Source organism: Chenopodium album, chromosome 3 (assembly GCF_948465745.1).
Source record: "Chenopodium album chromosome 3, dcCheAlbu1.1, whole genome shotgun sequence".
Lineage (NCBI taxonomy): Eukaryota > Viridiplantae > Streptophyta > Magnoliopsida > Caryophyllales > Amaranthaceae > Chenopodium > Chenopodium album.
The window spans coordinates 27255269-27275917 of NC_137836.1; the positions used below are offsets into that span (position 1 = coordinate 27255269).

General features: G+C 36.7%; 1 long non-coding RNA gene across 4 annotated transcripts; it reads left to right on the forward strand.

The window, feature by feature from the left end:
• Positions 1-16368: 16368 nt before the first annotated feature.
• LOC145612918 (uncharacterized) lies at positions 16369-19708 on the forward strand. 4 transcript variants are annotated; one of them, XR_014106844.1, is made up of 4 exons: positions 16369-16644; positions 16785-16902; positions 17721-17924; positions 19323-19708. It is a non-coding gene; the product is annotated as an uncharacterized LOC145612918 (long non-coding RNA). The 4 variants fall into 4 exon arrangements; XR_014106845.1 differs by having other exon boundaries at positions 16369-16675; positions 16776-16902; positions 19323-19706; XR_014106838.1 differs by having other exon boundaries at positions 16776-16902; positions 19319-19660.
• Positions 19709-20649: the final 941 nt, after the last annotated feature.

Consider the following 20649-nt stretch of genomic DNA (forward strand, 5'->3'; position numbering starts at 1 on the left):
AACCGATATACTACATCCTGTCCAGTTTAGGTATCTTTTTAGCGTCAACTTTCTTTTTTTTTTAATCTTTTCGTGTCAAGTTAGTATTAGCCAATTCCTTTAATTCGTGTCAACTCATATAACATAGGATTATAGATTTTGTTTTTATTTATTTATTTATTTTATACCCATGAGTCATAACTCTTCTAGAATTCTAGTCCTCTTCCTAGTTTCTTGTGATCAATTTTTGTGCTAACCTTAACATGTGTTCTTTGTCTTTGATTGTGGTTGATCTTATTTATGACTAATGATTGTCAATGGACCGTTTTCACCTAGTAAATAGCATAAACATTAAAATTGGACAAAATTAATCAAGTTAGTTTGTCTTTTAGTCTTCCGTGCTATTTGGTCATTGGGTCCTTTGTTTTTCACAGCGTCCTCATGTCTAGCCATGCGATCATACCACGAGTCTTAATAAACTCATCCAATCACACATGTTGAGTCATTTTACACACTTTGTCTTCGAGTAATGCACTATATTGTTTATGATCATATACTAGTACCATGCATGCATCGCTTTCCGTCGTAATAGGAATGAGTGGAGTATTTCCCATAAGTTTTCAAAAAAATTTCATACACTCTTCCTTTCCAATCCGAGTATTGAGTTAATGCATTAGATGAGTTCGTCCTTACACAGTACTTGAGTCTAAAATCAATAGGCAATAATTGGAAGAATAAGGGGAACGTCATTCCTTTCTTCTCTCCTTCCAATCAAAGCATCAACAACAAGAAACTTTTTTTCTCACCAAGCGGCAAGAAGTTATTCATAAACAGCCATGAAGACAATGCACGATGCATGCTTCTCACCAAGATTTCATGTTTTCTTCTTCTTTTGTTTCAAACCCTTCCCCCTAAAAGTCTAGCATAGGTTCTCCTTATCCATGTGTGCATGTGTCACATTTCTTACCTTCTTCATAAATGAGCATCTTTTTCTTACATTCCATCACGTAATTAGAAAAAATAAAAAAAAATTGCCGAACTAAACATAAGGTACACCAATGACTTGAGGCACCTTTGCAACCCTGTCATTCCCTATTAACCGTTCAATCACATTCCATTTCTTCATCAACCATTTTGAGCCTTGCCTAACGTTTGGCCTTCATTTCTTCAACCCACATTAACTTAACCCTAGGATTGGAAGATGTGTAATTGTATAACATTCAAAAATCATGTAAAAAAAAAAAGTAGCAAAGCAACAATAAAACAATGTCTAAAGGCAGATGTTCCAATGTCTTTGATATGAACATGTCTCAAATTGCGTCTCTCATCGAGTGCTTGGTACCGTGCCTGAGAAACATGAATGCTAAGTGAGTGATGGACCGCATGATCTGAGATTGCCTACATTGATTCAAAAGAATGAAAAAAAAAAGTTCAAAGCAAAATAAAAAAAAAATGTGTTGAAAATAAACTTGCAAAATTCAAAATTTTCAAATTCACAATTACACATCTTGGGGGCTTCTCTCGGGTCTTGAGCCTTTTACCTCTTTCTTCCTTAAACCATCAACTTAACCACACTACAACCCTTGAAAGACCTCTTTGAGGTGTACATACACTTGTGCAAAGTTTGGTTAGAGCTACGTTCGGCCTGATTCCTAACGGATACGTAGGCAACCTCACATCAAGGTGCGTCCACATTCATATTCATATCCATGCATGATCGAGTCAAAGAATATCCAATGCTTACCCCAACCCATTTAGAGCTAGTCTTGGGGGCTTGAACCCACATCATTTAGCCTACCCAGCCTAAAGAGCCATCATCTTTGACTCTTCCCACATCTCTTTCCGTCACCATAACCCTTGCAGCCAGCCTTAGTATCACATTCACACTCTTCACTCACACATCCATATCCATATCAATCATCCTTCCCTTTAAGAGCCCTTATCATGAAATCTTGTTTCAACACTGTGCATGTTTCATCATATTTAAAGACAACATTCATTAGAAGAAACATTGTATACTTGTTAAGCTTCCTGACCTGAGCAATATTCATTGTTTCATGCATCGCATAATGTGCTGAGAAACATTTATATATCAATGATTTTTAATCATACAAAGCATATCGTGCTTAGCTTCTTGACCTAAGCAACATTCATTATGTAATACTCAATAATCACTTCATCTAAATACGTGCTTAGCTTCCAGACCAAAGTGACGTTCAAGATCGCTTCTTTACAACATATATGATGCTTAGCTCCATGACTTAAGTTCATTCATCTATCGTGTCACATGATGTAATTGTCCTTAGCCTCCTGGCCTAAGAACATGCATCATGCATACATTATTTTCAGGACAAGCAATTAAATCCATACGATTCATTTCGTCTTGCTCAAGGAGGAAGTTCAAAACTTCTTCCCTTTTTCATTATTTTCTTTTGGGGAAGTTCAAAAACTTTTTCAAAATTTTTATCGAGGGAAGTTCGAAAACAAAACTTCATTTTTCACGTCTTTCTTTTTCGGGAGAAAGTCAGTACCTTCCACTCGTCTCATGACAAAAATTGACGGAAAATTTTTGTTTTGCATCTTCGTTTGCTTGTGTCACTGCACACACTCACACATATACACACACAGTCACAAGTCATACACATGTCATGTCACATCAAGTCAAACTTGGTCAAGTCAGTGGTCAAGTCAATCACAATATATACGAGTCCATTGGCAAATTTATTTTTGCAGGCCTCATCTACAGCCCACGTCCGGGGACAAGCGGACCATCTACATCCCACGTCCGGGGACAAGCGGACCATCTATAACCCACGTTCAGGGACAAGCGAACCATTTACAACCCACGTCCGGGGACAAGCGGACCATCTACAGCCCACGTCCGGGGACAAGCGGACCACCTACAACCCACGTTCGGGGACAATCGAACCACCATCATTTCACGACGCAAGGTTCTCGATACACAAAGACTTGCAATCTCATCATTTGTCGACTTTCCTCAAGCATGGAAAGTATTATCCGGTGGATTTCTTCAAGTATAGAAAGCTGTCAAAATCATCAGTCGGCTTTCCTCAAGCATGGAAAGCATTATCGGTGGATTTCTTCAAGCATAGAAAAACGCCAAAATCATATGTCGACTTTCCTCAAGCATGGAAAGTGTCATCCGGTAGGTTTCTTCAGGCTTAGAAAGCTACCAAACTCATCTGTCGGCTTTCCTCAAGCATGGAAAGCATTTCAACAAATGTCATCCGGTGGATTCCTTCAAGCATAGGAAAATACCAAACTCAATTGTCACCGATACACTGGTGTCAGATACGCATTCTATCCCTTTACTCTTTTATCTGTAGAACTAACATTTTTCTGCAGGTATCGGGGTACACAGAATGATTTAGGATCGCAGAACGTCTTAAATCATTCTCCGTCCCTATAGACTACTTTGACTATCGTTTTTGAAATTAACGTTTCTACAAACTCAGTCAAAGTGGGGGCTTCTTTAGACACCTAAAAATGTCTCCCCAAAACCACACCCGATGATGAACAACCTTTCACCGCCATTATTGGTCGGGTTGAGTATTTAATTTTTGGAGTGCTTAAATCAATATTTCCATTTCATAAACCAACCCAATTCCTAGCCCATTTCCCCAAATCATAACTTATTTTCCTCTTTTCGTGCCTTTAAACCCAAAATAATTCATTTCGTGTCCATTTTATAAAAACATGTAATCCAATTTATTTTGGTCCATAATCTTGGTCCAATGATTGAATAATTGGATGGGGCTTGAAAAGAGCTTTCCAACGATATATTATAGGCCTAAATCCGAGTTATAACGAATAAGTTATGGCCAAAATATTAAACTGAGCCCAAACCGAACCTAAGCCCACCTTACCTACGACCCAATGATCATGTGGAGGGTCCAAATTATTTAATCCCATTTCTAAACCAATTAGGATTAATTGGAAGCTTCTATAAGTTTCTAAAAGATCCTAATTATCCTTTTTGAAAAGATAAGATTAAAGAGTTTGAAATTGAATAAAACTCCTTTTTTTTAAAGTCCTAATTTTATCCGAATTGAAAGACGTTCAAAGATAGACATATATTATTTTCGTACCTCATTGTTTTTATCCAAATTTTATATGGTTGGATAGCCCTTGAAATTAGCTTTCCAATGATATATTATATTATCAATTTCGAGCTATAACGGAAAAGATATAAATAAAATGTCAAACTCTATCCAAATTTGATACCGTCCCACTATTTCGACCATATCTTTTATTATACAAAATATTTTAATCTGATTCAAATTGGGTTAGAAAGTACACTTCTAGAGCTTTCCAACGATATCTTATTTTTCTTATTCTGATTTCTGGATCAAAAGATATGATAAAAACAAAACCCGCAAAAACTGCTGTCTATCGAGTTTTATTCCGATTTAATTCGGATCTTATCTTAATTCTTCGACCCTTCTTTTTTCTCTATAAATAGAGGTCATATCACCCCTTTTCCAATCATCAACAAGCTTGATCATCAAATCCTTCTCTCTTTCTCTCTTTTGCACCAAAAATCATTCTCTTCTCTCTCTCCCATATTTTAAGCCTTAAACATATATTCTTAATTACACCATTCTTCCCTTAAGCACTCCAAGGAGTCTATACTAAACCCGAGGTTCCGTCCTTAAACCAAGGCGTGAAAGGTATAAATAACTAAGGGTTTGGACCAAATCAAATCTATATTTATTTAATTTAATTTTCATTTGCTTGATTTATATTTTTATTGAAGTTACTAACAGTTTATTCATGATGTAGCAATTCAAGGAAACGCGGAAAGTGAGTAATTAAAACCTTAATTACTCTTATTTTTATATTGCTAGTATCATGATTAGGATAATTTATGATTTAATTTGACTAACGCTATTATTTTTAAATTGCTTCCAATATTAATGTTTATTCTATTATTTTTATTGATCACTATATTGCATGTTTAAAGGGAATATTTAATTGAAAATCACGCCTAATAAGATAATTTGGACAACCGGTTTAGGTTCCTTTTTAATCTTGTTATAAATCAAGTGATCACAATATTTTAGAATTATTTGTTGCATTAATATTCAACCAATTTAGCATAATAATATATTGGAGCAAATTGAATCTTTGTTTGTATGCTTTTGAGATTGCAGGAATCACTTTTCACTATAAGAATCGAATAGAGGCCAATACGGGCGAATGTGGCTCCATGACTCACTTCGTACCATCATCCCTGATCCTCCTTTTGTGGTTCCGAACCATATGGAGTTAGTAATCTCATGGATTATGAATGGGGTGTAACCTTCACGGGTCAATCGTTATTGCCTTCGTTGTCCCTTTATCGTGGTTGCCTTTTATGATCCGTGAACGGTTTACAAGTTCCTTAAAAACTTGTTGGCGGCTCCCTACTTTCCTTGTCCCTATTCGTATTATGTCAATTCCTACTTCCTAAGAGTGCCAAGCATATTCACAACATGTTTTAACGTAGGCGCACTTCGAGCGACGCCTACAGGTAGTGTACACCTGAGCAGCTGGCCTGGCTCGGATATACATTTCCCACGTTCTTTCTGTCACCATCTTGAGTGATCGAGGAGAGAGTTTCGCTATAGGGTTACTTATTTGCCTCGGCGATTTGGGGCAAGTAGGTAACCTAAGTTGGGCGGAGGTGTCGTATGCCCGTATGCTTACGGCTATGGGCAAGGCGACTCGGGTCATGGATTCCAAGGCAGCTACTGAGGTGCCTCGGATCTCGCTTACATGGCATGGTCGTATCCTTGAGGTACGTATTTCATGTGGTTGTATTTCATAGATCGATCTCCGTCCTTGGAGTTTGATCGTCGGAGTCCCTGAGGCTATCCGGTCTGGTATGGTTCGTTGTCGTTTTTAGGACCTCTATACGGGACTCTCAGTATTCTAGAGGACCGACGCTAGGTTTTTATGCGAGCGTGTTCTCTGGCAGCTTTTGACCGAGGAGCCTTTGGTTCCTGCGGATCCCCTGATCCGGATGCTGCGTCCGGACCTGCTGTCTACCGAGGATCGAGCTCAGGCGATCCTTGGTTATCCAACAGAGCAGCTGGTGCTGCCGGATGCTTCTTATCCGGCTTTTTAGCATCCAGGCTGACTCCCTTTCCGGCCTTTGTTCCGGTTAGTTTCCTAACTCTCTTTTTTCGTGTTTCTATTTATTTTTTTTAATTTTGACCCTTTTATCATTTTTTGTCACATGTATTTTTAGCGGGTCGAGCTAGGTGGTTGGGTGTCTCCTACAACGGAGATCACGTATACCGATGCTTTTAGATCGGTAATTCGTGAGACCCTTCCAGCGGCCGAGGATGATGAGGGGATACCATTCGTACCTGAGACGGTTGAGTTGGTATGCCTTTTATGTATATGTACTTAAATATTTCTATTTATTTTTTTTGTTTCATATACATTTTTTTACTAACTATCCTTGTATTCTTGGAACACGTTCCGCGAGAGACCGTGAACGGCATGGTGAGGACTTTACGTGCTTTCCGAGCTGCTTATTGGAGAGCCCTCGTGACTTTGTCATGCCATGATCATCGAATGATCGCGGTAAGTTTTAATTTTTTGCTTTGCAGCGAAGTTATTACATTTCATGTATTAATATTTGTTTTGGATATTGCAGGATGTGCAGCAACCGTCTTGTAGTCGCCGAGCACCCTGATTCCTCTTTTACACATTTATATTTTTTTTTAGGAAACTTATGTGTATATATTTTTTTTTTGTATTTTTTTGTATATATGACACATTTGTATATATGTCATTATTATTATTATTTTTGTGTCCATGTGTACATTAATGCAAAAAATTTTCGAGGGAGGGAAAGGGTTCCCGACTTACCCCCCCTCGAAAAAATAAACAAATTCCAAAAAAGAAGGCAAAAGAGAAGGAAAAAGAAAAAAAGAAAAGTAGGAAAATAATAAAAAAGAAAAAGAAAAAGAAAGTAGGAAAACAATGGAAAAAAGAAAAATAAAAAGAAAACAAGAAAATAAGAAAATAATAAAATAAAATAAAATAAAATAAAATAAAAAAGTAGGTAAGAAAAGAGACACAAAGTGTTAGAAGGCAAGCATATGATTCGTCTTAAGATCTCGTGAAGATTCCGTCATTATATGAGCCAAAATACAGAAATTAACCAAAATTACATGCCGCGTCAGGGGAGTCGCGCGCAACTTTGTGAGTTGCGCGCGGCTGTCGCGCCCATGTAATTTTTTTGCGCGAGGGTGTCGCGCGCAACTCAAGAGTTGCACACGCCACCTGTTAGTGAACTTTCCTTTAAGCCGAATTTGCCGAAAATTTTCCACTCTTGGGTCGATTTAAACGGGGTTTTGGGTTGGCTTTTGATCATCTCGCATTCATTCGCTTAGTAACATAAGAAATTAAAAAGAATTGGTCTCTCTAAAATCTTATTCTCTCTCTCTTTTTTTTTGAACAATGGTGAAGACCTTTGAACAACGTTTGAAGCAATGGGTCACTTCCCTTTCAACCGAGGATAAACTAGCTTTCAAAATTTACCACTTAGAACCTTTATTGAATTATATGTAACTAGTGGTTAATCTTGATTTTCTTCATGTTGCCGTCAACCATTGGGACTTTAACCACCATCTTTTCTTGTATAGAGGGGATGAAATTTCCCCCCTTCCTGTTGAGTTCGAGGCCTTGTTAGGCTTCCCTACAATCACTCTCCCTGTGACTTATTCGCCTACCTTGTCAGATCCCAAACCTATATTCCAAAGATTTTTTAATTTGTCCTACAATGATATGACCATCATAGGAACTGAAGAAGGCGTGAATTTAATTCAATTTATTGAACACTTCGTCGCCCCTCGTGACAACATGACTTAACAACGCTTTAAAATTCGTGCTTTATGTTATTATCTTGTTGTTAATTGTTTACTTAGGACAGGCAAAGAATACGGAGATTATTCAATGGTGTCCATAGTAGAGCAAATAGTGGGATGTCATTCACCCGCTCCTTAGGTTTTGGCGGAAACCGTTATGTGCTTGAATCGTCTTAGAGGAAATCCTAACGAAAACGGTTTCACGAGAAGTCCACTCCTATTACAAGTACGTTTTTTTTTCGGCGTTTATCAGCGCAAGTCAAGAAGTTGCGCTGGCATGTCCAGCGCAATCTTCTGAGTTGCGCGCGGAGGGTGCGCGCAACTGATTAAGTTACGCGCGCCACCTGCTCGTGTAATAAATCGCAAAAAAATATGTTTTTTGTTTTTTTTCAGATTTGGCTCATGGAGCGTTTGCGAATTGTTGAATAGCCTCAAAACCTTGAGGCTAATGGAGTAAAGACCTTTCCTAGACGTCGAATCCTTTATAAACATAAGAATGAAGAGGAATGGACGTCGTTTTTCTGTCATGGAGTTCCTAACATACGGTTTGTGATTCCTTGGTGGAACATAAATAGTATGATTGGGAATAGTCTCAATTGCCCTTACATTAGGATTTTAGGCCTATCTAGTACTACTTATATTTTTCCTTGTAGGGTGATGAGACAATACGGGATGAGGCAATATATTGGTTAACTAATAGTCTCAATTACCCTTACATTAGGCTTTTACGGGATGAGGAATATTGGTCAAGTCTTCCTAAATGGGTAATACAAAATCCTCCTGTGAGTATCACATTATCTTCCTTTTACAAGGCTTGGATGAATGCGGCAAGGCTCGATCTCAACTTCAAGCCGCCACCGCTCGCAATCCACCTAAGCCTTTGATGGATTCAACCACTACTACTCCTCCTAGTGGTAAAAACAAAGGAGTGAGAAGAAATTAGACTTCTTATCCCCTAAGGCTCGTTCGAAGGAAACAAAAAGAAATACTCCTTCCAAACCCACGCAACAAGGTGTGAAAATTAAAGAACCTTCACCAAATACTCACAAGAAAGCTCCAATAGTCAAAGGGAAAGGAAAACAGGTTGCAAAGGCCTCAATCTCAAAATTGAATAATAATGTTTGGGTGAAAAAGAAGAGTGTAGGGGAAAGCTCCAAGGTTTCTGAAAATGCTGCGATGGAAACTACACCTCCATTATCTGTGACAATCGAGAACATAGTAAAACCTTAGAGTGTTACACAATTTTACCATTAGTTTTTTTTTCGACTAAGGTGTAATCACTACTATGTTTTTTTTCGTTTACTATCTAGTTCAATAATGTCACTCTTTTTGAATTTTGAATGAAATAAAATGAGCTTCATATTTTTATATTTTGATATGACCGAATCATAAAGATTGCCTACGTATTTGCTTTGCAAAATCAGGTCTTTGCGTAGTTCTAATTTTTTTTATATTATTATGCATTTTTTTTCTTTAATCTCTTAGATAGAAATTAAATGAAAAATTAATCAAATCTTGTTTAAAATAATAAAATCAAAGTTTAATTTTATTTTCCGAGTCTATGTTATATTTAAGAAACGCCCTCTTTTTATCGTAAGTAGAAATCGTAACTTCATTCAAACGCAAAAAATCGGGTTCGCAGTTCGTCATCAGGTGGCGCGCGCAACAAAATTAGTTGCGCGTGACATCCGCGCGCAACTATTCCAGTTGCGCGCGACACCTGTGCGACGAATGTCTCAAAATTTTTTTTTAAAAAATTCGTATTATTACCCACTCAAGTGTGAAGATTTTTTCGTAATGTTCGAAAAAATTTGAACGCTAAGAACGGTTTATTATTTCTAAATTACCACCCAAGTGTTAAGTATTTTACCGTGTTATTCGGTAAAATTCATAACACTTAAATCTTTCAATCGAACGCTAATTAAAGTTGGTTGTATGAGTGAACGAGTTTTATTTGGATTTTATATGTTATATTTCTTAAGGCGATCAATGTTTAATAATTGGCTGATTTCATCTCCTCCAATATCCATTAATCTGACGGCTCCTCCTGATCGGATTTCAATTACGCAGTAGGGACCTATCCAATTAGGTTTGAATTTTCCTCTTAGATCGCTTGGTGGACCCCTAACCTCCTTTAGTACAAAGTCACCTTCTTTTATATTTCTAGGCTTTACCCTTTTATTAAAATGACGCGCAATGCGCCTTTGGTAGACTTGTACATGATGCAAATCTCTTAATCGTCGCTCATCGAGGAATAAAATCTCTTCATACCTCGCTCTTACCCATTCAGCTTCCGGTAGCTTACTTTCGAGTACGATGCGTAGGGATGGTATTTTCAGTTCGACTGGTTGAAATGCGTCCATTCCGAAAACTAAGGAGTATGGAGTTACCCCTATTGATGTTTGTATAAATGTTCTATAACCCCATAATGCAAAGTGTAGTTTATTCGGCCAGTCTTTGTAATTTTCTGCCATTTTCTTAATGATGACTGTTATTTTCATTTGTCGACTCTACAGCTCCATTCATTTGAGGTCTGTATGGGGATGAGTGATGATGTTTTACTTTATAACGAGTTAAGAGGGTCTTGACTTCAGCTTTGAATTGAGATCCCTAATCACTAATTAGTTCATGTGAAACTCCATATCTACAAAATATGTTTCGTTTGAGAAACTTTGCGATATGTTTAGAAGTAATATTCGCGTAAGAAACAGCCTCAATCCACTTAGTAAAGTAATCAATGGCACCTAATACGTACTCGTACCCTCCTGATCCTTTTAGAGAGACTTTTCCAATTATGTCAATTCCCCAAGTCGAAAAAGGCCAAGGGGAAGTGAGATTGTATAGTTCGGATGGTGGAAGATATTGTAAATTAGCGAACAATTGGTACTGTGGACATTTTTTTTACATATTGTATGCAATCATGTTCTATAGTGGACCAATAGTACCCTTACCGTGAAATTATTTTTGAAAGCAGTTTACCATTCATGTGAGGTCCACAAACACCTTTGTGAGTATTTTCCATGAGGCGTGTGGCTTCCGGTTGGCCTATACATAGTAAGCTTTGACCATTAGGTCCTTTTTTGCATAATTGACCATTTATTAGACCATATTAGGCCGCAAGTGTTTGTAAGGCTCGTTGGTCTTTCGATGAAGTATTTTCGGGATATGTGCCATGAGTAATATATTGGAGGATATGATCATACCAAGGTTTGTCTCCTTCAATGTCATTTATTTCCTCTATTGCGTTACAATACGCTGGTTCTTCTCTTCTATCAACGCATAATGGATCATATTTAAGTGATCTGGAATGTTGATCATTGAGGCTAATTTTGCTAGCGCATCGGCAAATTGATTGTCATCCCTTGGGAGATATTTAAAATCAATAAGTTCAAAATGCTCGATGAGTTGATCTAGGTGTGCTTGGTATAATATCATTGTGGATTTCTTTATTTTCCATTTTTTAATATATGATTTATAATCAAACTGGAGTCTCCATATACCTCTAATTTTTGCACACCTATGCAAGCTGCTGCTTCTAATCCAATAATGCACGCTTCGCATTCTACGGCATTATTAGTAACCTCAAAGTCTAATTTAACAGAGATTGGAGTATGTGCTCCCTCTAGACTTATGAGTAACAGTCCTACGCCACATCCTTTTTTATTGGACACACCGTTGAAGTACACTACCCATTTCTCATCTTGTGTCATGAGAATCTCTTCATCCGGAAGATGAGTAGTTTCTGCCTGACTTGTTTGAATTGGATGTTGTGCTGGGAAGTCGGAAATTACTTTTCCTTTCATTGATTTTTCAGGAATATATTTTAGCTCAAATTCAGCCAACATCATCAACCACTTAGATATCCTTCCTTGTATGGGTGGTTGTTCAAACAAATACTTTATCGAATTTTGTTGAGAAATCACATGCGTAGTGTGTGGTAACATATAATGTCGTAACTTTTTTGTTGCCCACACTAATGCTAGGCTTCTCTTTTCCAATGTGCTATATTTTTTTTCGTATTGGATGAATTTTGTGCTTATATAATATATTGCACGTTTGACTTTTTCTACCTCTTGTGCTAACATGGCGCCTATGGTTGTGTTTGTAACTGTAATGTATAGCCTAAGAGGTAGTTTGGTACTGGTGGTGCTAAAATTGGTGGACTTTTGACATAATCTTTTATTTTCTCAAAGGCCTTTTGGCTTTGATCGTCCCATTCATGTTTCTCCTCTTTTTTCAATTTTTTAAATATTGGCTCACAAGTCATAGTCAATTTGTTGATAAATCGACTAAAGTATTGTAACTTGCCAAGGAATCCCCTAATTTCTTTTTCTGTTTGAGGAGGAGGCATGTCAACAATTGCATTTATTTTAGAGGGATCGATCTCAATGCCACGTGTGCTTACTACGTATCCGAGTAACTTACCAGAAGTGACTCCGAAAGCGCATTTTTGTGGATTCAATCGCATTTTATATTCTTTTATGCGAGTGAAAATTTTGCATAAAGCTTTTATATGTCCCATTCTATCTTTGGACTTCACTATCATATCATCCACATACACTTCTATTTATTTATGCATCATATCATGCAAGAGAGTCGTAGCCGTTCTTTGGTACGTAGCTCCTGCATTTTTTAAGCCAAATGGCATAACCGTGTAACCATCCATAAAGGATGTCTTTTCTTCATCTTTTTTGCCATTAAAATTTGGTTGTAACCTGCGTATCCATCCATAAAGGATAACATCGCATGTTCAGCCGTGTTATCTACCCATATATCAATATGTGGTAGAGGAAAATCGTCTTTAGGGATAGCTTTATTAAGACCCTAAAGTCGACACATATACGAACTCGTCCATCTTTTTTAGGGACTGGAACAATGTTCGCTACCCATTCTGGGTAATTACATACGCAAATAAAACGGCGTCTAACTGTATTTGTACTTCTTCTTTTATTTTTAATGCGACATCAAGTTTTATTTGTCGAAGTTTTTGTTTTACTAGTTTAGAAGTAGGGTTCAAGGGAATGGTATGTTCCGCAATTTCCCTATCTATTCCAGGCATGTCCTTGTATGACCAAGCGAACATGTCTTCGAATTCTTTGAGCGTCGATATGAGGGTCGATCGCTCTTCCGGATTTAGAGTGAAGCCAATTTTGACTTCTCTCTTATTTTGATTAGTTCCTATATTAACTATTTCAGTTTCTTCAACAATAGGGTTCTTTTGTTCTCGTTCATTCATTAATTCAACCAATTTATTAATGTTATCATCTTCATTAGATTGATTGTTAGAGCATTCAAAAGATTCAAGAGAAGGCATATACTCGGAAATAGAGCTCATATTATTAAAATCAAAAGAGAGTACATCAAGAGAAGAATCCTTTTTGGGATCTTCGTCCTTATAACTAGAAAATAAAGACTCAGTAATGGCAACAAGGCCTAGATTTTCAGCTTCCCTAGAGTCTACAATAGATTCATCGTCCGATTCTTCAAACATCTTCCCTTCGCCTGTGACGATCTCCATTTAATCGCCTTTGTGATTAATCCATTTGAAGGATTTCCTCCATCCATGCTCAAAAGTTTCGTTTGAAGCGATGATCAACAAGGTTGGGTCAAAGGCTTCATCTTGAATGGCGTTTTGATTGGTCATTGTTGCGACATGATTTTGCTCTAGTCCAAATAGCAAGTTAAATGCCTGCCCATCATAGCACCCTAGAGTTGGGTGTTTTGATTTAACGATACTAAGATTATCATCCAAGAAGTAGCAATCATGAAATATCTCAAATCCAGGCTTCTTGATTCCTTCCAAAACTAAGGGTTCCGAAAAGTCGTAGCATGCGTAATCTTCTCCCGCCCTAATGAATTGTCCATTAAGGGTTCGGTCATAGAATGGGAGTAAAGTGATTATCCCTTTCTTATTATTGTCTCTACGTGCTTTGTTTTTGGCATCGTGAGACTCCAATTCTTCTTTGGTTGGTTTATATCCCAATCCAAAGGAGAAGCTTTTCTTTGGGATAGGAAGTAAGAGAGATTTCTTCATTCCTATTCCCAAAGGCATCCCATGAAAGTAACTACTCTTGACCAAGATGTTGTTTACTATCCGAGTGGAATATGGATCAAGTTTGAATGATTCTTCCAAGTCTTCTTCCATTTCAATTGTAAAGATTGGCTCCACGGCAAATCCCCACATGTCCTCTTCATCATTATCATGGTTTATTTCTAAGAGTGATTAATCATTTATTGCTATTTTTAGTGGAGAAGCATGTATAGTCATAAGAAGCCCTTGATAGTTCAACCTAATCATTTGATGAAGTGAGGATGGTATTGCACCAAGATTGTGTATCCAAGGACGTCCAAGTAAAAGGTTAAATGTAGGTTTTATGTCCATAACATGGAATTCAACCATCTTTTGAATTGGACTTGTGGTAATTGGTAGCTTAACAGTTCCACACACCGATCTTCTCGAATTGTCATAGGCCCTTATGTTTTGTTTTGTTGATTGGAAATCTTTTTCTGGATTTAGGCCTAAGTATTTTGCCGTTCGTAATGGGCATACGTTTACAACCGACCCCATTATCTACCAAAGTTAGAGGTATGGTGTATCCCTTGCATCCCACAGTTAAGGTTAACGCATTGTTGTGGGTAATGTCCTTTAAAGGCAAATCATCATTAGTGAAAACGATTGACTTGTCGGATTTCTCGCTAGTAAGCAAGCTAATGAGATCCTGAGGGATTGTGTCCGTGCTTACATACAAAGCCGTTAGAGCATTCATGAGAGAATTCCTATGTTCTTTAGAAGTACTTAGGGGTTCCCAAATGGTAACATTCGCCTTGGATTGGTAAAGTTGTTTGACCAATAGATCTTCCACCTCAAGTGGAGGTGGTATTGTATTTTGTGTTTAACCTTGAGTTTGATTTTGTGTGGTCGAAGATCCATTTGGTGGTGGTGCTTGGTAGACTTGACCAGAACGAGTTAAATGATCTATCTCATTTGGGTTAGTCACATGACACATAAACTAACTTTCTTCTTGAGGCTTTGGATGTGCCTCCATTTCAAGATGCTCCATGAGTTGTGCTTGATGCCATTTTTCATCCAAGGAGAGATTCGATAAGTCTTGCGATTTCCCCAAGAAATGATCCCAATCAAGCGTTCCATTTGTTTCATTTTGCAAACAAGATGGAGGTGGGACGGCGGCATACTTAGAGGCATATAAGTCTTGAAAGTCGTCGTCCCATAGTCCACATACTTCATTAGTTGCCCCTATGAGTATTGTGGATAGAGGTTCTCCTATGGGTGTGATATAGTCCAAAGGATTGAATGTGTCACTTTCCATATGGTCTTCCTCGATGTTAAATACCCCTAATGGGGATGCATTATTGTTAGGTTTAGGCATGGGAATTCTTCCATCGTCTACTAAATCTTGTATTTTATGCTTTAAAACATAGCAACGTTCAGTATCGTGTCCAACGCCTCTATGATAAGCACAAAAAGCACTACCATTCCATTGAGGAAACCTCTTTTCTAGTGGAGTGGATGGTGTCGGCCCTGTTGGGGCAAGTAAGCCTTTTTCATTTAGTTTTTCTAGTAATTCTTTATAGCTTATAGGAAATGGAGTAAGATTTCTCTCTTTTGTCCATCTCTTCCTAGGATCATCATATCGATTGTTATTGTATTGCGTGGAAGTCGCAAATACGTCAATAAAGGATGATGCATTATCATTCCCCTTCTTGTAGTTATTCTTAGGTTGATGATGATAATGAGGTTTGTTTGCTTTTTCCTTAGCAAGATCATCTTCAATCCTAGTAGCCACATAATAGACCTTTTGAAAAGTATCTAGACCAAGGTAACGTAGATTTTTGTTTTACTTTTCATGACAATTGTCAATGAATTTTTGTACTAACTCGAGTTTAGGAGGCCTTTGGGCAAGGTGGGCCGCCTTTTCTTTCCATCTACCATAGAAATCAAGGAAACCTTTATTGTCTCCTTGCTTAAGCATCTCGAGTTCACGTAAAGTTGATTTGAACTCTACGTTACTCTCATATTGGGTGATGAAAGTCGAAACTACATCTTCCCATGTTACTTTGAATTTTGGATCTAGCCCATAGTACCACTCTCTCGCGGTTGGGTCTAGTGACACTAGTGGAAAAATTGTCATTCGTAACAGGCTATTTGTAACGGGCAAAGCTATGCCCGTTACATAAAATATATCCGTAACGGTCAAAATAACTGTCCGTTACAAATATATAATATTCGTATTGGGCAAAATATTGCCCGTTACGAATACTTAGTTATTTGTAACGGGCGAAATATTGCCCGTTACGAATACTTAATTATCTGTAACGGACACCATGTGCCCGTTACGAATACTTAGTTATTTGTAACGGACATCATGTGCCCGTTACGAATACTTAGTTATTTATAACGGATACCATGTGCCCGTTACGAATACTTGGTCAAGATGATAAGGAAAGCCCATTAGGGTTTCAAACTTTCACTCCCCTTAGCCGTCAAACCCCTTCCACTCATCCTGTCTCTCTTCTCCTATCTCTTCCTCATTCATTCTCTCTTTCTTCTCGTCACTCAAACTGAAGCAGCAATTCACCACCCTTCTCAAAATCTTCTTCTTCTCCAACTCTCCCACTAAAAACCCCAATTCCCAAATTTCCCCTCTTTCTCTCTCCTCCGAATTGCATCAATGGCAGGCGATGGACCCAATTTGGAATGTCGGATGTTCAAGTCTCGTTACCTAGAAATGGACATGGCGATGATGTCATGATGATGATTCAGGTGAAGAAATCGCTGATATGTGTGGGATTTTGTACGAATCTCGTTACCCATATTAATTTATTTTTTTGAATTTTGATATTTATAGCTTATATTTGGGATCTAATTTGATATGATGCCTTTTTTTTTTTAAGGGATCTCAGTCACTAGTGGAAGGTTATTCTAAGGACTGGATTGGTGTTAATATTGATAATGAAGAATTGAAGGTCGTAGAAATGATGGTTTCATTAATGGTTTTGGGGTTTTTTCAATCTTTCTCAAGTTTGCATTTTCTCTCTACTCTTTTCCTCTCTTACAATTTTATTAGCTTATTATTGTTTTGATTTGCAATCAAATATGATCCTTACTTGTGTATTGGTTTTAGTTTGACTGTATTTTGACTTTGTTTATTCAAATTGTGGTTGATTCTATGCAATTTGATTGATTTTAGCTTTCAAATTTGTTGAAGGAAATTTTCAGGTTATGGTTTTTAGATTCGACAACGTTTTATGGTGTAGTCCATGTTCAGCGTTTTCATGTTGATTAATTGATTCAATTTATGTAAACTTATTGTCTATATTGTTTCCAAAAAAAAAAAAAAAAAAAAAAAACCCTTATTGTCTATAGCATTTTGAGTCTTCATGGATTTGCTAATCAAGCATTAGCCCTTGTTTTAAGAGATCATATAGTAGTTTGCTATAATTCTGACTACCCATTGACCATTTACAAAACTTGTATTAACAATTTAACATTAGTTCCTGGTAGTCCACTAACTTCGAAAACTAGGTGCAAAATAATGAGGCTTACCTAATACCCACCCATGTTTCAACTTAGAAAAGTAATTAAAAGAAGGCAACTAACATAATCTCACAAAGAGTTCCACGTGGATATCATACAAGCCAGCCTTGGACCCAACGATCATCATTAAATTGTACAAAAAGAACATGATGATTTAGCAATGAATTAGCAAAATGGATTAACAGCTTGGACTCAATGTTTCCGTTGAATTATTAATTGATTATTGTTTATTGTTGTTGCTGTTGATGTTGTGCTAGGGAGTGAAATTCATGGTTGAACTTAAACTATGTTGTCTTATGCAGTGGACCCAGAGAAGATGCAACCAGAATTGGTTCTCCTGGTGTTGTTAGGCGTCAAGCTGTTGATATCTCTCCACTAAGGTGTGTTAATCTGGAAATCTATCTTCTTACTACTGGAGCTCGTGAGAGTGCTTTCATGAACATCAAGACCATTGTCGAGGGCCTTGGTGATGAACTCATCAATGTCGCCAAGGGTTCATCCAACAAGTAATTTCACTCTACCCGTAACTACTGTTGATGAATTGTTGTCCTGAATGTTGCTACTTGGGCTTTAGTCAATAAGCTGTATGTTTTGATGAATGCTCTATAGTTAGCTGTGTATGCTCGTTGATGTATGTGTGGGCAACTGACTAGCTATACAGTTTTTAACATGCTGAATTCAATGTTGAAATGTCATTGTTTGAAAATTGTAGTATTTTATTGTATGTATTCTAGCTTGAATTAGTAGGGAACTAGGGAGTAGGGATAGATCAAGGTGCTAGGCTGCATTATTTCTTATTGGACTGGTTTCATGTAACGTCGTAATTCTTAAGTAATTGCTTCATCAGCTATGTATTAATGCTACGAGTATAAGATTAAATGGTAAATTTACTCTCTTTATTTATTTATTTATTTAATATGACAAATTTACTATAATACCAAAGCTTATACGGCCAATTGACTCTGAATCCTAGGCCTTTGATAGTGCAATATGGTATGAAATAAACAACTTTATCAAGAGATTTTCTAATAAATCTTTCTACTATTATTCTTTAATTTTTTATAGTGTAGGATGATCTTCAAATTTTCAGGTTATTAAGTTTCAATGTAGATATTTTTTATTAGTTGTTTATATATTCAATTTCACGAAATAGTGATGGTAAAGTAGAAATATGTATGGATTTTAATTAGTTTTTGTCAATAATTTTAGTATTGTAAGGTTCTATTGGTTTTAATCCAATATCCTAAGCTCATTATTAATAATGGCTTATTGATTACTGCAAATCTCAATGTTTATTTCAGGCAGACTTGAAGTATATATTGGTTTGAATAAAATTGTTTGCCAATTTGGTTGATTTGATTTTTATTCCCCCCTCCCCTTCAAGTCTCTTGTATGGTCTTAATTAGTTTTCTACATGTTGTACTCCTAATTAACCTGTTATGCTTAATTTAGTTTCATATTTCTGTACTGGTGAGAATGATCTTTTTGTAGGACTTGGCTTAGCTCACATTTCAGCCCACTGTTGTGTATCAATATTAGTTTAGAGGATCATGCGTCTCTAAACACATAGCTTAAGTTCATTTAATGATTTTTTTAATATGAAAGCACATGAAAAAAGTTGGACAATTGGTTGGTAAACTACAAGTAGACAAACTGAATTAGTAATTTGCATGATAAGTGATTTTGTGGTAACTGTGTAACCCTTACTTGAGTTTCCCTTGGTTGTAAAGTGATAACTAACTTGATTTTCCTTTATCTATCTCCTCACTTGCCTTGAATATTGTACTACATGCTAGTTGTTCTGAGCAAATCAGTACACTTTGTGCCATATTTCCTGTTTAACTCGCATTTTCATTTGATATACTTCATCCATTCTAATAGTTTAACCTTTTTCTCCAAGTCAGTTTGGACAGAAATCATGAATCGTTGCTAAAAAGGATGGAAGATATGGTTTTACAAAATTTGTTAAGCAAGCTTCATCAAGACAACATAAAATTCTATCTTTCAAGTTCTTGGTCTACTAAGGAATATAAACTTATTTAAATTTTCATGTTGTATTACGGAGTATTATTTATGCAGTAGCTTTTGACTCATGTTAGCGAGTTGTTGTAAAGTCAATTTGGACATTTGTGAAAGTTGTATTATTTATTTTATAATTAAATATTGATAATTTGTTTTTTGAAATCAATTAAATATTGATAATAGTAATTAAAGATTTGGCATCATAGCATGTTGGCAGTATCACCTGCTGCATATTTTTTTTAAAAAAATTTGGCTTCAATTGTATTTGTAACGGGCAGTCAAACAGTCCGTTACAAATAACGGGTCATTTGTAACGGGAAGTCAAACTGTCCGTTACGAATAACGGGTTATTTGTAACGGGCAGTCAAACTGTCCGTTACGAATACGGGTTATTTGTAACGGGCAGTCAAACTGTCCGTTACGAATAACGGGTTATTTGTAACGGGCAGTCAAACTGTCCGTTACGAATAACGGGTTATTCGTAACGGGCACTTGAAATGTCCGTTACGAATAACGGGTGTAGGGAATAAATTCAAGCGTTAACCCCTAGCTTGAACCCCACTGTGATCATACACTAAAGTACGGTGGCATCCAAAAGGAAAGAAGATAGAGCAAAAGAGTCGCCAACAAGTTTTTGGAACTTGTAAACCGTTCACAGGGTGAAGGTTACACCCCTTAACGATCCATGAGATCGTCAACTCCATAAGGTCTTGAACCAAATAAGGGTTCGGGGATGAAGGTACAAATCCAACCTAAAAGAGATTGAACCTGCCCTAATAATAGGCCTCTACTTTATTCTGATCGTATTCATGTGCGCTTTCTAATTAACATACAATTAATAGGATTAACCCAAAACCTGTTTAATCTATGTTGGTTGAATATAATGCACAAATAAAACTATTATTGGCGATCACTTGAAATTATAATCACATTAACCCTAACATGATCATTAAATATCTTATAAAACGTGATTACAAGTACCAAATTCCCTTTAAACATGCAATAAAAGGTGTGATCAAGCAATAACAATAAAATAAGCATCAAGCAACATAATAATAATAAATATCACGACAATAAAATTATAATCATCATCAAAATAATAATAATCATCATAAATAAATAAATCATCATCAAAATAATAATAATAATATTCATAATCATCATAAATTATAACAATTATAATCATAATCATGTTCATGTTAACATTAA